Here is a 17,513-nt window from a genome sequence, read left to right on the forward strand (position 1 = left end):
CTGCCTGGGTTTATATAACACAAAAAACAATGCACATTGATTTACATTAAGGTATAAATGATTATAGTAGCTCTTTCCCTGGGATCAGGTTTTGATATCAATTTATAGGAATGAATTTGACATAGACCCTTCTTACAGAATTTTTTTACATAAGTTTTTATTAATTTTAATGGGGTGACATCAATAAATCAGGGTCTTACAGGATTTTATAATCTAGTGCTAGAAAGAGAATATATGTAAATAGTGATAAGGGAGATTATGAAAACTTCCATTGAATAGTGCTGGAAGCATGTTGTGAGAGAGGGAGATGATCCCCCATGGACAGGAGAAATTATGGAACTCTCAATGCTCAACAAGTGTTAACTGAGCCCTCTTTTATGTGGGAACTGAAAGAAGAGGCCTGGAGCAATAGGCTCGACTTAGAACTTCAGAGAAGTTTATACCTTAGATACGTGATTTTGTAGCAGAAACTTCCTTGTTTTACAAATGGATTTGTTCTCTGCACTATATAACAAAGCTGGGAAGGGGGTTTTGCCCCTTTTCCTTGTATGCCATCAGCCTACAGGAGGCCTCCTGATCCTATCCTTTTTCTTTCTGTGTTTATTTCTTCATCTCCCACCTTCTCCCTCAGGACCTGGACAATTTCGAGGCCTGATTCTGATGTATAAAGTCAATGGTGAAACCGCCATTTTCTGGAGCACTTTCTCAATCTGTTGAGACTTTGCTTCCCAGTGATTGTTGACAGTTTGGCTTAAATAAACTCTTAAAAAGTTAACAAAAAAAAAAAAAGAACTTCAGAGAAGTTAGGAGGTCATCATTCTATCTGACTGGAAGAAAGATAAAATTAACTTTTATTTTCTTCAGAAACTTTGCTTTGAAATTTCTTGAGATTCTAAAATCTGAAGTTAAAAATCACTTTGAAACAAAATCAGAGGACTCAAGCCTCTACTTTAACGAGGTTTAGAGGAAGATGGCTTAAGTATAGTTGTTCAAAAAACCCTGGTCTAGTAGCCAGAATCTCCTATTGATGGTGTTATTTTGGGCAAATTATTTAATTTTTCTGTACCTTACCTGCAACATCTTATGTAAAACAGGTGGACTGGACCAGTGTTTTCCACTCTGTGTTTCCAATGTATGTACCATGAAACTGTTGGATCACAAGATACCTGATGGAAAACAGTTCTGCAGTCAAATAACTTTGAGAAGTTCTGTCCCCTAGATGCATCTGAGATCCTCTCTTAAGGATCATGGTGGATACTAGCTTATAAAGACTCTGAAAAGTCCAACCACAAAGAAACTTGCCTAGATTTGCTTAATTCAGTATTTCTCAAATTTATTTGACTATAGATTCACTCCCCACTCTCAAAATATTATCACCTGGAACAAGTATTATTTGAATCATTCCTTGGAAAATGCTGATCACTAGCCAGCATAATCCTGTAAGATGAAATTTTCCCTCTAGCTTCTCCCAGCCTCAGCAAATTTATTTCTCATTAAATGTTTTCTCTAATTTTCCTACAAAGAACCTAATTATAGGTCAGACTAATGCCTCTTGTTTTAGCATCATTGACAACAACAAAAAAGGTGAGTTAGAAAAATAAATATTTTATATTTTATGATTGTCTAAACTTTCCATAAATTTATTATCTCATGATAGCTTTACATTGTGATGACAGAGAAGATGGTGGACACTATTATCCTTATTTGAGGTACAAAGGCTCAAATCAAACACATATTGCTGTCCTCACCAAGTTTATAACCCAATGAGGTAAATAGACAAGTAAATACTAATAACAATGGCCAATGTTATGAAACAGTTCAGCAGTAGCTGAACCCGTTCTAAGTGTTTTACACGTACAGTAACTCACTTGATCCTAATAAGGTAGGAAACATATTAACTCCATCTACATATAGGAAACTGAGACTAAGACAGTAAAGTAGATTGTTTAAGGCGACACAGGTAGTAAACACCAGAACTGGGACTCTGATTCTGGAACTTCGGTCCAGAGTCATAGTGCTGCTCAGTTCAGAGTCACTATGCTCTCCTGCCCTTCTGTGTGACCAATATTAGGATAGACGAGTACAGATATAACTCTTAAGTCAGAGAAGGCTCTTTGGAGGAGGCGGCACTTAAGCTAAGTTTAAGGTTGGAAAAGATTAGCCTAGCAGAGAGCGAGGAAACAGACTGTGTGCCTGGAGATGGGGCAGCGGGTGGCACCTTGGGGCGGTGGCGTTTAGCAGGGCAGAAGCACGGGGTGTGGGGAGAGGCAGTAGGGCAGACTGGTGAGGCTGGCAGGAGTCCATCACAGGAGTCCTCGTGGGTTCCACGGGTCTGAGTCTTCTCGTAGAGGCACTGCGTGAGGAGGGAAAGCATTGATAGCTTTTACCTGGAAAGGCCATATGCTCGACAGTCATGCCAATTTGGGAACAATGCCCTTATTTTCAAAAAGTCCACTTAAAAAGCTACTGCCATAAGTAATCCATATAGCAGATGATAAAGTCTGAAATAAGAGACTGCAGAAACAAAGAGATAAAGAGATAAAGACAGACAAGACAGATATAGGAGGTAGCACTAAAGGGCACTACGGAGCAACTGGCTAAGTAGAGGCAGTGATCAGAGACTAGCCAGCCAAAGAGAGATCTGCCAGAGCAGGCTTTCTCAAGGGTCCCTTGGCACTATTGATATTTTTGGCCAGATGATTCTTTTGGGGGGTGGGTGTGATTGTCCCATACATTTTAGGATGTTTAGCATCATCCTAGTTCATTACCCACTAGGTTTCAGTACCACAACTCCCTACTTCCCAATTTGTAACAACTAAAAATGTTTCCAGTCATTGCCAAATGTCTGAGGGTGAGTAAAGGTGGGAAAAGCAAAATTCTCCCTAGTAATGTTTCTCAACGTGTGGCTCGAAGACCAGCCACTTTGTCATCAAACTTTTTTAAGAGGTATATTCTAGAGCCCCAAACCATATCTACAAACTCAGGAACTCTGAGGTAGAGATCAACAATCTTCCAACAAGTCCTCCCAGGGAAGTTTGAGAACCACTGATATCAGATAGGAAGGAGGAAGATGAGGTTGAGATCAAAGGCTATGGACATGGTTAGACATGTCAGACCTCCAGACGGTGTATTCTACGTGGAGGTCAGGAGACTCCTACTAACCCTGACTGAAGGAAGGTGAGGGATGTGCTGGGGGAAGAAGCCATCTTGTCTTAGGTAGAAGATGGTAGGTTGGGTAAATGAAGACCTAGGCACAGACCACTCTTTCCTGAAGCTTGGGCGCAAGGGACAGAAAGAGAGCTAAAGGATTACATAGGGTCTAAGGAAGGTGATTTATTTTCAGAATAATACCTTACATTTATTTAAACAGAAGAACTAGTTGGGACAGCACTTAAAAGCTGCAAAGGGGAGAAGTTAAAGGTCTAGGTGATAATGGTTCAGAAGAAAGTGAAATTTGTGAATTAAACAATCCAAAGCACCAAAGAATGAAGTGACAGAGACCATGTGTGGTTTATACCACAGTCTCATGGGAGAGGTAGGGAAACAGTCAGTATTCAGGCTAAAAGTCAGCCTTGGAAATGTGCCTGAATCCCAGAGGGTCTCATTGAAGATTCAGGCTCAGCCTACACTCATGCAAAATACCTATCAATTTAGGCCAAAAAAAAGAACAGAGTCCTCAATTATTTGGATATACCAATTAAAAAGGTTTTCTTTCTTTAATGAGTTCCATTGCTCAAATTAAGAAGTTCCTTTTTGCCTGACCAGGCAGTGGCACAGTGGATAGAGCATTGGACTGGAACATGGAGGACCCAGGTTCGAAACTCTGAGGTCACCAGCTTGAGTGTGGGCTCATCTGGTTTGAGCAAGGCTCACCAGCTTGAGCCCAAGGTCTCTGGCTTGAGCAAGGGGTTACTCGGTCTGCTGTAACCTCCTGGTCAAGGCACATATGAGAAAGCAATCTATGAAAAACTAAGGTACCACACAAAGAATCGATGCTTCTTATCTTTCCTCCTTCCTGTCTGTCCCTATCTGTCCCTCTCTCTGTCTCTATCTCTGTCACACAACAAAATTAATTTAAAAAAAAAGTTCTTTTTCCATCTCATTGATTCATTTGTCCTGCACATGGATGCTGTTTCTGTGACCTGGAAGCTCTGATCTCTCAATCACTGTGGAATCCTGTACTCTTGGTGTGAGAGAGGATCTTCAGTGAACTGGGCTCTGACCTCTCTTTGGGAGGGTAAGGCACATTGATGCTGTTTCTGTGACCTGGAAGCTCTGATCTCTCAATCACTGTAGAATCCTGTACTCTTGGTGTGAGAGAGGATCTTCAGTGAACTGGGCTCTGACCTCTCTTTGGGAGGGTGAGGCACATTAATGCTCAGCTTCACAGATAATGCAAGTGAGCCCCAAAGGAGAAAGAGATTTGCTCAAGGAAACAGAAAGAGTCCCCTTATTACAATGTTAGATGTTGAATAATGCACTTGCTACTGATGGCTCCCTGACTGGATGTCTGAGCATTATCAGAGCACAAACCACAAGTGACAATTTCAGAATGATTAGTAAGAATCCTGAAAGAAAACAGGCAGTGTTGTTGAGAAGACGGCTAGTTAGCGCTACATGACTGGAAAGAACACACGGCCCATAGGAGCACATTCCCAGGCTACTTGCTGTGCTCACAGCTACTATTTCACTTCCTTCCAGCTGAATCATCGTGCTGGTGCCCGTTGAGCTTCTTGTCCTAAACCCAGCGGACTTGAGAGGAAGCAGACACTTGACCCAAGTACAACCGGATTATAGGTTCTGCAAAATCTCTGTTCAAACAAAGATGTCACCAGTCAGACGAACCAATCAGATTCCCTCTCTTTGGACTTTGAACCACAGCTAAAAAGAGAAAGGCGGTTAGTTGATAATATGAGCACAGAAGAAAGGGGTTAAAAGGAGGCAGAAAAAAAACCTTGTCACACTGAAAATAGACCCTTGGATGAGGTTCATCATGACCTAGGAACTGGTGTTGTTTGGATTCAGAGCAAGCCCTGAGCTTCTGAGTGGGGTCCCAGGCTCTAGGAAGCCCAGTTCCCCAGAATCCTGGCACTGATGCTGTTCCTGACCTAAGATAAGAACTAGCAATAAGACTATCATTCCAAACAAACAACCGAAATAACCAAAACAAGCCAAAATCAAACAAACAAGAAAACCTTTCTTCTTTTCTTTAGGAATCTGGAATCTCTGTTGCTTAAAACCAGGTGTGTCTGGCCTGATTCTCCACTCTGGAACCTTAGGGCAGCCCCAGTCCATACACTTCCTGAAAGGAGCCAGAGTATCCTAAGCAAAATTTTAGGGGGAAGAAGGGCCATCGACCCAAGGTTGGCTCTGTTCTTGCAGTACAGATGATGCAGCTGAGGTTAGGGATAGTAGGGCTGTCTGTGGAGGATAGGGTAAAGGCAGCAGCCAGCGAGAAGAATTCTCAACAAATGCTAGCTATGCCAAGGTGAGCAAGCTCTGTCCTTGCTCTCAAGAAGCTCCCTGTCTAATGTGAAAACAAACATGCTAGCAAGCAAATGCAATACAGTTGGACAGGTGCTGTTATAATTGCACATACAGGTGATTGAGAGCACATATCGAAGACAGAAGAGGTGAAAGGGCCATTTCCTACAGAGAGGAGAGCATGTGTGAGGTCCTAGAGGTATGGAAACATGGCAAGTTTGAGGAGTGGCACACAAGGCGCTGCGGAAGGCACAGGATGCTGGAGCCGGGAATGTTAGAGATGGATGGGATGAGGCCAGGTCACAAAGGGTACACAGAGATTCCAAGCTTTCTCAGCTTTGCAGTTGTTCTCTTAGCATGTCAGTTATTTTTTCATGGTGATCTGAGGCCAAAAGAAATACCTAACGGCTCCATATATTAAATAGTTGGGTCCAAACAGCTTTCTTGCTATTTATGTCCTAACAATTATGGTCATTTGAAAAAATACACTTAAATTAAAAGAAAAACTATTATAATTTTATTTCTAAAATATCACAGTTACTTATGAAAAAAATATATGTATACTGCACAATCTCTCCCGCCTTGGAATCAGATTGGACACCACAATTTTCATTTTCTGCTGCCCACTGAATTTTGTTTTGTTTTTTTATTCAGTGAGAGGAGTGGAGACAGAGACAGACTCCTGCATGGGCCCCAACTAGGATCCACCCAGCAAGTCCACTAGAGGATGATGCTCTGCCCATCTGGGGTATTGCTCCTTTGCTCAGTAACCCAGCTCTTCTTAGCCCCTGAGGTAGAGGCCATGGAGCCATCCTCAGCACCTGGGGCCAATTTGCTCCAATCTAGCCATGGCTGCGGGAGGGGAAGAGAGAGAGAGTAACAAGGGGAGGGGTGGAGAAGCAGATGGTTGCTTCTCCTGTGTGACCTGGCCTGGAATTGAACCCGGGACATCCACACGCTGGGCCAACTCTCTACCGCTGAGCCAAGTGACCAGGGCCACTGCTGCCCACTGAATTTTGGGTGACATTTTCTTTTTATCGTGACCACCAAAAATTCAGCTTTGCAAAGACATGATTTTTTAAAGAGAATGTAGTTAAGTTTAATGCTGAACTGTGAAATCTCTCAGGTTAGTGTCCTTCAATGTCCAGTATTATTTCATTTCCCTCAAAAAAATATGAAATATTCCAGTCTCATGTGAGTTCTTCACAGAGCTCTAAGGTATTCCAGAACTCAGTATGGGAATCCTGAGGCCAAAATAGAGTTTGTGCGTTCAAAAGAAGGTACGCTAATGCAAGCAAAAAATTTAAAACTTGGACTCAGTAACTAGGGGTCCTAATCAATTGTTTATGCTCTTAGTAAAAGAAACTGCTTGAACATCTGCAAAGCAGATGGTGATATGACACATTGGAAGGTAAAGATTATAGCAAAGGAGAGACTATGTGCTTGAGAGATTATTATCAGTCTTTAATAAATGGTTTTTTTTAAATTCATTTTTTAGAGAGGAGAGAGAGTGACAGAAAGAGAGAGAGAGAGAGAGAGAGAGAGAGAGAGAGAGAGAGAGAGAGAAAGGCAGGAGGAGCAGGAAGCATCAACTCTCATATGTGCCTTGATCAGACAAGCGCAGGGTTTTGAACCAGGACCTCAGTGTTCCAGGTTGACACTTTATCCACTGCGCCACCACAGGTCAGGCCAGTTTTGGTTTTTGTTACCTGGTGATAGACCTCAGTCTGGGCGAGAGGAGGAGGGATGGAGAGTCGGACCAGCCCTCCCCCCTGCTGGCTGTCCTGGTGAGGAGGGCCCGCGTGCCTGCCACTGGCCGCCTGTGTTGGTGGCAGTGTGCTGTGTGTGTGAATGTGCTCTTCTCTTCTGTCTCAGCCAAGGGTGAAAACACTCTAGAGTAATTGCATAGGGCTCTAGGCTTCTTACACTCCAATCCCCAGTTTTGAGTAAATGGTTAGTGGAATTCCAGGATTTCCAAAGGACTGTAGCAGGGACAAATGTCAAAGGAGACAGAAGAAATGGAAAAAAGAGAAAAACTCGGCAGGTGGCAAAGACCTAACTTACCTGGAATAGAAAGACCCCCTCGATGAAGGCGACAGAGGGGAGACGACTGACCTTTATTTGTGGGAGACGAGATGTTTTAAAAGGATTTTTAAAGGGACTGCTGCCACCATGAAAAGAAAGGGGACCAAAGGCCCTGGAGAGAGAGGAGCCTGTCACTTGGAGAGTGGTGACATTTTTGAGGCCCTGCCCAGGTTGCCTCTGACAGGATTGTCTCTCTGCCCGAGGAGTGGGTAGAGGCAGTCTTCGGAAGAACAGGCGGCTAGCTACCCGGTGTGATCGGAAAGTCATACAGCTCCCCAGCCCTGGGCCAGAAATAACCTCCCTGTAGGCCCGCCACCAAGACGGAAATGCTCACCACTGTCACAATGCTTCTGAACTGGGCCACTGCCTCTCCAGGGCTCTTCTGTTAAAATAGAAAGGTTTTATTTTGGAAGAATAAAGTATTAACCCACCAGTGTTTGTCTGAATTTTATCTCAGATTGGCTCATTTTTAGCCAATATAATCTAGTGAATGATCTAATGTATTTTACTGTATCTAATGTTATCTCTTCCTGTATAACAGATTATTACAAAACATAGTGGCTCAAGACAAGTAGAAATTTATCATCTTGCAGTTTCTGTGGTCAGGAATTTGGAGTGGCTTAGTTAGTGGTTCTAACACAGGTCTTTCATGAGGATGTGGTTGAGATGTGGTTGGGTCTGCAGTCAACTGAAGGCCTAAATGCTTCCCAGATGGCTCCCTTGTGCGGCTCTTGACGGAGGCCTCAGCTCCTCACCACCTGTGCCTCTCCCAGGGCCGTTTGAGCATCCCCATAACCTGGCTGCTGGCTTCCCTCAGGAGTGAGTGACTTTTATGACCTAGTCTCAGGACTTACACTTGCTCACTTCCAACACATGACATTCCCAGAATAAAGTCACTAAGTCCAGCCCATACCCAAGGGGTGGGTAACTAAGCTTCATTTCTTGAATGAAAGAGCATCAAATATTTTTAAACATAGCTAAAACTCATCACAGCTAATTACCCAATTAGCCACAAAAAGATAGCAAATGAGACAGGTAAAAATTTATCTTCTTAGTAATGTTATTGTGGCATATTTGGCATACTGTACAATTCACTAATATAAGGTGTACAATTCAGCACTTTTTAGTAATAGCACAGAGCTGTACATCCTCTAAGTTCAGAACACCTTCTGCACCTCCAAAAGAAACCCCTATGCCCAGAAATGGGTCACGCCCCATTTCTCTTACTGGCCCGTCCTGAGGCAATCACTAGTATACTTCCAGGATACGTAAGTTTTCACAGACGGCTAGTGAGGGAGACAAGGTCAGAATAGAGTTCTGTGCTGGTTTTCCACCTTGCTAAGCCTCGGTGGAGGGAACAGAGGCAGGAGCCCAAGAGTGATGGCAACAGAGATAGTGCCAGGCCTACCTGCATGAAGCAGCAGCAGTTCCCCCTCAGTAGCCAGAACACAGGCACTTAGAAAACTGGGTCTGCCTGGTGGTCTCTCATGGGATCTCTGAGCAGCAGCCCCGTAATCTAATCCGAGAGTTCTGATGCCTGGGGAAACGGGCCTGAATGGAGTGCTACCCGTTGAGATATGCTGGCTCCAGAAAGAGATACACCTGTGTTGGTATCCCAGTTCTGCTACTGACTAGCTGTGTCTTTAGTCCAGTTACACACTTTATTTAAATCAAGCCTTCCTCGAAAGACGGTGCAGATCATCCTCTTGATTTCCCCCCTGCCTAGCAGCTTCCGAGACCCACTTCCAAAGCACCCACCTTGCAGTTTTGTTGTAAGAATAAGACCTATGGAATACACTGAGCCCGAGTGCCTCGCAGTAGAAGATGGTTATCATACTGTGTGCACAAGGTTGCCTGTGAATAGCTTGGATTTAGACTGGGAGCTTCTTAGTGACTCTGGGGCATTTTGAGATAGGAGTCCAAGGGAGTCTCCTCTGAATTACCTTTGCAGCTTAAGACATATCAGGTCCTCTCTGGGGCTGATTCAGTCTTGCTTTTGAATGGAGGGTGGACCTGAGAAACTATTTTTCTCTCACTGCACTTAGAAATACAGACAGAGCTTAGAAATACTGCTATATAAGTATATATACATTTATACAAAAGTTGGTTTCTCCATTTTAAATGCACACCATCACACACACACACACACACACACACACACATTCAGACACACTTCTTTGTAGTGTTAGCAGAAAAAAAAATCTAACATCCAAACAAACAGACTAACTTACAAAAATGGCTTGGCCCAGCTGCAGAGCCAGGCAAGTAATCAGGAGCCTGGAGTCAGGGGTGGGGAACACCTTTCCTCTAAAATTGTACAGCACATACTATATTATATATTCGATGTAAACTATTTCACTAATAGAAACCATGGCCACCCCAGGGTCTGCATTGTCTAAGGTCTGACGGTGCAGATGAGTTCTGAAGCCCTAGCTTGGGCTTCCCTTGCTTCTCCACTAGAAGCAGCGGGATCCTGGCAGGGGACTGCAGTGGCTCCTGTCGTGCCTGTCCACGCAGCGTGTGTGTTTTCTGGCACAGCAAGAAGACGTCCACCTACGTCTAGGCCACATGGCCTGGTGCTCAGACGGCTGTTGCTCTCTCTGAGTACATTGTCTGAAAGCAAAGCTCTTTCAGCATTTTTCCACCAGGTAGTTTGTGGATACACAACTTGTTAGTAGTATGATCCAAAAAATCTTACCAAGGCCTCGTGAGAGCAGACAAAGTTGACAAAGGCAGTTGCTGCTCTTTTCTTTTCACCTGTTCTCTCTCCCATCAGCTATGAAACCACGCGCACCTCTGTGACACCCACAGCACCCTCCTTTTCTCTGCCCCCAAGGTTAGAACCTGCCCATTCCTCTGCTTGGCTCCCACCACCAGCAATGTTCTCATCGAGGACAAGATGGTGAAGACTACCCACACTTGCATGAAAATCCCCTTTCCTCCTTCCAGTTTCTTTCCTGCTCTAGAAGACCAGCAACGCTTCATTTTGTCCTGGATTACAGAGCCAAGCAGCTTGCACAAGACTTTGAGATTTGATGGCAGATGGTTTCCTGTTTACTGCAACTCCTTCTCCCCAGGAAGCAAGACCACGCTAGCAACCTCACTGCCACTCAAGGACTCCACACATCCCCAGAGATTCCCTAATGGCCAAAGCAGTATCCACAGAGTGGCCACTCAGTACCATGCCCTCCCTTGGGCACTGGTGAGGCAGGGGTGAAAATCCGACTACAAATATAAACCCTTGTCTGAGGGGGCCTCAATTCAAACAACAAAGGCACACCTTGTTCTTTAAACAATGCAAACATAATACCACAGTGCTACAGCAGCAGAGGCACAAGCGTGTGATTAATTACAGATGGGGAAGTACGTGGCCTCGTTCTTGTGGAACATAGGACCTCTGAAGGACAAGGTTAAATGAAAGCTTTGACAGGCCTGTGGCAGGTGGAAGAGAGGCAGGCTTTATCTTCTGTCTCATCTGTCCTCCCCACTCTTTCAAGCTAGAGAAGTTCTCTGTCACTAGCATGTCAGAGCCACAGCCGTGAACACAGGGAAAGCCCACCTCTCTGGCAATCTGAAGGACCAGAGGAGAAAGGAGGCCGAGGGGGGCTGGAGATGCTGCTTTGCGTGCCTTCCTCCCCTCCCCACGAGAAAGCATTCCACGCAGCAGCTGCCGCCGGCTGGGCCTGTCCCACAAAACAAGCTTGGGAGGGTCTGTCTTGCACATCTTCCCCTTGATTGGTGTGGTTGGCAGAGTCATGGTCCCCAAACATGTCCCGGTCCTCATCCCAGGAACCTGTGACTGTGGCGTGTTACATGGCAAGGAGGAATGAAGGGAGCAGATGGAATTAAAGTTGTCCATCAGCTGACATGAAGAAAAGAAGATGACCCTGGATTATCCAGGTGGCCCAGTGACGTTACAGGGCCCTTAGGTATGGAGGAGGGAGGCAGAACAGCGTCAGATTGATGCAGAGTGAGAAAGACTCAACCAGCCATTGGCTGGCTTTGAAGATGGAGGAAGGGGCCATCAGCCAAGGTCTGCAGGCAGCCTCTAGGACCTGGAAAAGGCAACGAGAAGAGTTCTCCCCTTGAGGCTCCAGCCAAGAATGCAGCCTTCACATAGCTCAGTGACATCCACTTAAACCTTTAGCTCTCCAGGACTATAAAATAAAAATAATCCATTTGGGTTGTTTTTAGCCATCAATTCTGTGATTGGTTGTTCCAGTGGCACCAGAAAATTAACAGAATTCAAAAGTAAGACCCTGCTCGATCCAGGTCAAGACAGAGCCCTCCTCTAAAGCCTTCCTGGAAGGGATCACCTCCATCATCGTCCACATAAGAAGGTAAATCCCACCCACTGGCTCTGAGCTGGGGCAACAGAGAAGTCTGAGAAGGAGGCTAAAACATTGGTTTGGGGGTAGATGAAGTAAAATGATGCCCGATACTCATAAGAGGAGATAGCAGAAGCATTTGCTGAGAGGTCCAGGCATGAAGTGTTGGCATCCTTATCATAAGAAAGTACTGCATGAATTCAGATGGCAGAAGCAGAGTGCGCTTTGGAGAGAAGGTTGAGATGATCTAGAGAGGTGGGGTCCAGAGGGAGGGTGCTGCAGCATGAGGGGACCCCGGAGCGGGAGCACTTAATCGGGGAGGTGCTCACTCACTGTTAGAACAACCTTGGCCTGAGGGATTCACCAGTGCACAATACAAAGTCTGTCCTGAAGCTCGGAATTTCTTGCAAATTACAAAACTAAATCTTTTGGATTCATCAGAAAGGCGTAATGACCACTGAATGGTGTGACAAGTACAACTTTTAAAAATTCATCAGAAGCTTATTACTAATTCATGTCTAGATCAGATTTTAAAATTCCCTATCTTTAGTTTCTCAGGAGGTAGAGAACTGAGCTACATAAGCTGTTTATTTCCCCCCCGAAGGAAAGCCAATACAAAATGAGCCCAAGCCTTCCTTTATTTCCCATCCCACCCCCAGCAACTCTGTCTTCTTTCCCCAGGAAAACAGTACATGGCTAGAGGAGGAGAGCAAGGGCATTGAGGAAACCCAGAGAGCATTTCTTGCCCATCCTGCTCAGTGGCAGTGGTCCCTGCTTACTGATCCAGGAAGCATAACCTCCAAGTGGGTGTGGCCTGAAACGGAACAGGTTGGGGGATGAGAGAATGGGCACACGTGACAGCCACGGCAGCTTTAGTTTTAGAACCTCTACAAGCAGAGCTCCTGTCTGTTCACACTTTTCACTCCAACCCAGCTTTTCATCTTAGGTGTGAAGGAGAGTGCCGGGCAGGGAAAGACATACCATCAAACCTTTGCTGCATCGCATGGGGTTGAAGGTGCAGCCAAAGCCTTCTGTCCCTCTCAGCAGCTCTGACTGAAGATCTTCCTCCCAGCAGACCCCAGACCTTTCTCCGTACCAAATCACAGGAGTTTAGAAGAGACCATGTAGCATTAATGTAAGCTGGAGAAGATGCCATTAAACAAATGCTTCCCATCTGAACACTTGAATGGCTAATGGACTTTGGGATGTAATCTAACTTTTTAGTTAAACAAACACAACTGCACTTTTATCCCAAACACACTCCTCCAGTTTCCCTCCCTTTTCCCTGCAGACCCACTAAGAGTCATCTGAGCAGGTCAGATTCTTTCTGGCTATCCCTCTGTCTAGAATGTCCCCCATCCAACTCCATTACCACTTATCTGGCACATTCCCATTTATTTTCTTCCTTTTCTTTTCTCTTTTCTTTTCTTTCTTTCTTTCTTTCTTTCTTTCTTTCTTTCTTTCTTTCTTATTTTTCTTCTTCTTCATCTTTTTTTTTTTTTTTTTTTTTTTTTTTTTTGAGAGAGAGAGAGACAGGGACATCAAGCTGCTCCTGTATGTGCCCTGGCTGGGGATTGAACCCACAACCTCCATATTCCAGGTCGACGCTGCAACCAACCGAGCATCCAGCCAGGGCTTAATTTTTTTAAATTATTGATTTATTTTTAGAAAGACAGAGAGAAGAAGGGAGGGGGGAGGGGAAGGGAAGTATTCATTTGTTGTTCCACTCAGTCACGCATTCATCGGTTGCTTCTCATGTGTGCTCTGACAGGAGATTGAACCCTCAACCCGGTCATTCTGGGACGACGCTTAACTGACTGAGCTAACCAGCCAGGGCTCCCATTTATTTTCTAAAGCTCTGTTTATGTATCATCTTTACTATTGTATAAGACTTTTCCTGATGCGCAGGCTGGGTGAGGTGTCTCTTCTCCCTGCCACCTAGCTGTTTTGTTTCAAGCATAGTTAATATTCACCACCTTCAGGGACTGTGTCATTCATCTGTGTACCACCTCGGCCTGATGAAATGCCAAATATGTAGTAAATTCTCATTAAATGTCTACTGAATCAATGATCCACGATGAACAGCTGCTATTTGTTGAGCACATTTTACTATGGGCATCAAATTACACTCAGCTTTATACTGTTACTTGCCCCCCCCCCCCCCGCCCCCGTGGGCCCTGGAATGCTTGTGCGCCTGCCAGCACGTCTCAGGCTGAGTTGACAAAGCTGCTGAGGATGTTAGGTGCCTCAGGACCAAGAAAGAGGGTGACAAGGTGTTATTCATTTATAGATGCTACAAACAAGTGACTGTGGGTGACATAAATACAGACACACTGGGATGTTGGACCTCAAAGGCAAGGCCATGTGGGAGGCCTGGAATGAACTGAAAGGGACTTTCAAGGAAGATATCACAAAAGCTTACATCGACAAAGTAGATGAACTGAGTTTAGTCATCCCAGCAGTCATATACAGTAAATATGCTCTCCCATTTCACAGATTCAGGAACTGGGGCCTGAAAAAGTTGAATACTCACATTAAGTCTACCCAATCAGTCAGTGGAAAAGCCAACATTCAAATCCAGTAGGTTGATCAGATTCCCTGTGCGGTCTTCCAAGGCTTCTAAAAGGATTACGGATGGATGGCCGCCTTAGTTCAAAACAGAGAAGATTAGGGTGATAGGTCATATTTTTCTGCTTGTCCTCCCTTTGTCACATGAGGCTGAAGTTCCTACCGTGTGAGGGAGAGCTTCTTCTATGGCTGCATATGTACATAAATGCATGTTGGGTGTGGCCCTATGATTTGCTTTGGCTGCAGGGATGCTAGCAGATGGGAAGTGTGCATCGATATTACACCCACCGGTGGGGCTGGGCTTGTTCTTTGCGCTCCGACTTTTCCCGTGGGAAATCCATGCCTTGGGAAACTGCTGATCTGCGGAGAAGGAGAGACAGATGAAGTAGCCCTAGTCCCTGCCCACATCTTGATGTCAACCTAGGCAAGGTCAACCTAGGTTAGTCAAATCTCGAAACCTGCAAATGCATTGGCAGGAAATAAATACTTCTTTTATGCCACCAAGTTTTTGAGTTGTTTGGGATTGGCATTTTTAGGCAGCATATTTTTGGAAATAGTTGATGAATACAGTTAAGAAATTAACTTTGGAGACATAAAATATACAAGAACATTATCCCTTCCAGCAAAAACTGAAAGAGATGCTCTGTCTTAGATATGGAGGAGAAAGAATTTGTTGATGGTTACCATGCTGTCTTAGGTTGGTTAATCGGCAAACACTGGAAAATTTTTTGTCCAGGATAGCTTAACAAAGAGTCTTTTTAAAAAAAAAAAATTTCTGCCTGACCTGTGGTGGCGCAGTGGATAAAGTGTCGATCTGGAAATGCTGAGGTCGCCAGTTCGAAACCCTGGGCTTGCCTGGTCAAGGCACATATGGGAGTTGATGCTTCCAAGCTCCTCCCCCCCTTCTCTCTCTCTGTCTCTCCTCTCTCTCTCTCTCTCTCTCTTTCTCTCTCTCTCTGTCTCTCCCTCTCCTCTCTAAAAAAAAAATGAATAAATAAATTAAAAAAAAAGTCATCCAAAAAAAAAAATTTCTTGCAAACTAAGATGTGGGACAAGGAAAAGTTAGAGGTCATTTAAAAATCCCTTAAAACCTGCAGATTTTGCTGGCCTGTGATGATTTAGAACAGTATTTTTGAAGTTTTTGAAGTCACAATATATCATTTAAAAAAATTTAATTGGTGACATTTTGATTAAGTGGCAAAACTGTACTATTTATTTTCTGGCCAGATTGCTCTCGAAAATCTCTGTACCACTCCATGGTTGAGGCAGCAGTGTAAGTCAGAGGCTAGAATCACTGTACCACTCCATGGTTGAGGCAGCAGTGTAAGTCAGAGGCTAGAATCTCTGTACCACTCCATGGTTGAGGTAGCAGTGTAAGTCAGAGGCTAGAATCGCTGTACCACTCCATGGTTGAGGCAGCAGTGTAAGTCAGAGGCTAGAATCTCTGTACCACTCCATGGTTGAGGTAGCAGTGTAAGTCAGAGGCTAGAATCTCTGTACCACTTCATGCTTGAGGTAGCAGTGTAAGTCAGAGGCTAGAATCGCTGTACCACTCCATGGTTGAGGCAGCAGTGTAAGTCAGAGGCTAGAATCTCTGTACCACTCCATGGTTGAGGCAGCAGTGTAAGTCAGAGGCTAGAATCTCTGCACCACGCCATGGTTGAGGCAGCAGTGTAAGTCAGAGGCTAGAATCTCTGTACCACTCCATGGTTGAGGTAGCAGTGTAAGTCAGAGGGTAGAATCACTGTACCACTCCATGGTTGAGGCAGCAGTGTAAGTCAGAGGCTAGAATCTCTGTACCACTCCATGGTTGAGGCAGCAGTGTAAGTCAGAGGCTAGAATCGCTGTACCACTCCATGGTTGAGGCAGCAGTGTAAGTCAGAGGCTAGAATCACTGTACCACTCCATGGTTGAGGCAGCAGTGTAAGTCAGAGGCTAGAATCTCTGCACCACTCCATGGTTGAGGTAGCAGTGTAAGTCAGAGGCTAGAATCTCTGTACCACTCCATGGTTGAGGTAGCAGTGTAAGTCAGAGGCTAGAATCACTGCACCACTCCATGGTTGAGGCAGCAGTGTAAGTCAGAGGCTAGAATCTCTGTACCACTCCATGGTTGAGGCAGCAGTGTAAGTCAGAGGCTAGAATCGCTGTACCACTCCATGGTTGAGGTAGCAGTGTAAGTCAGAGGCTAGAATCGCTGCACCACTCCATGGTTGAGGTAGCAGTGTAAGTCAGAGGCTAGAATCGCTGCACCACTCCATGGTTGAGGTAGCAGTGTAAGTCAGAGGCTAGAATCGCTGTACCACTCCATGGTTGAGGCAGCAGTGTAAGTCAGAGGCTAGAATCGCTGTACCACTCCATGGTTGAGGCAGCAGTGTGAGTCAGAGGCTAGAATCGCTGTACCACTCCATGGTTGAGGTAGCAGTGTGAGTCAGAGGCTAGAATCTCTGTACCACTCCATGGTTGAGGTAGCAGTGTGAGTCAGAGGCTAGAATCACTGTACCACTCCATGGTTGAGGTAGCAGTGTGAGTCAGAGGCTAGAATCACTGTACCACTCCATGGTTGAGTTAGCAGTGTAAGTCAGAGGCTAGAATCGCTGCACCACTCCATGGTTGAGGTAGCAGTGTAAGTCAGAGGCTAGAATCACTGTACCACTCCATGGTTGAGGTAGCAGTGTTAGTCAGAGGCTAGAATCTCTGTACCACTCCATGGTTGAGGCAGCAGTGTAAGTCAGAGGCTAGAATCACTGTACCACTCCATGGTTGAGGTAGCAGTGTAAGTCAGAGGCTAGAATTGCTGCACCACTTCATGGTTGAGGTAGCAGTGTAAGTCAGAGGCTAGAATCGCTGTACCATTCCATGGTTGAGGCAGCAGTGTAAGTCAGAGGCTAGAATCACTGTACCACTCCATGGTTGAGATAGCAGTGTAAGTCAGAGGCTAGAATCACTGTACCACTCCATGGTTGAGGCAGCAGTGTAAGTCAGAGGCTAGAATCTCTGTACCACTCCATGGTTGAGGTAGCAGTGTAAGTCAGAGGCTAAAGGGAAAAA

The 17,513-nt window shown here is 45.0% G+C and overlaps 2 pseudogenes; one reads left to right on the plus strand and one right to left on the minus strand.

Moving 5' to 3' along the window:
• The window catches only part of LOC136306520 (mitochondrial fission regulator 2-like), a 30,506-nt pseudogene extending 19,167 nt beyond the window's left edge, over positions 1-11,339 (minus strand).
• A 762-nt stretch (positions 11,340-12,101) lies between these two features.
• On the plus strand, positions 12,102-14,680 carry LOC136338500 (acyl-CoA-binding protein-like; annotated as a pseudogene).
• The last annotated feature ends 2,833 nt before the right edge of the window (positions 14,681-17,513 follow it).

The sequence above is a fragment of the Saccopteryx bilineata genome, chromosome 5 (genome assembly GCF_036850765.1).
Source record: "Saccopteryx bilineata isolate mSacBil1 chromosome 5, mSacBil1_pri_phased_curated, whole genome shotgun sequence".
NCBI lineage: Eukaryota > Metazoa > Chordata > Mammalia > Chiroptera > Emballonuridae > Saccopteryx > Saccopteryx bilineata.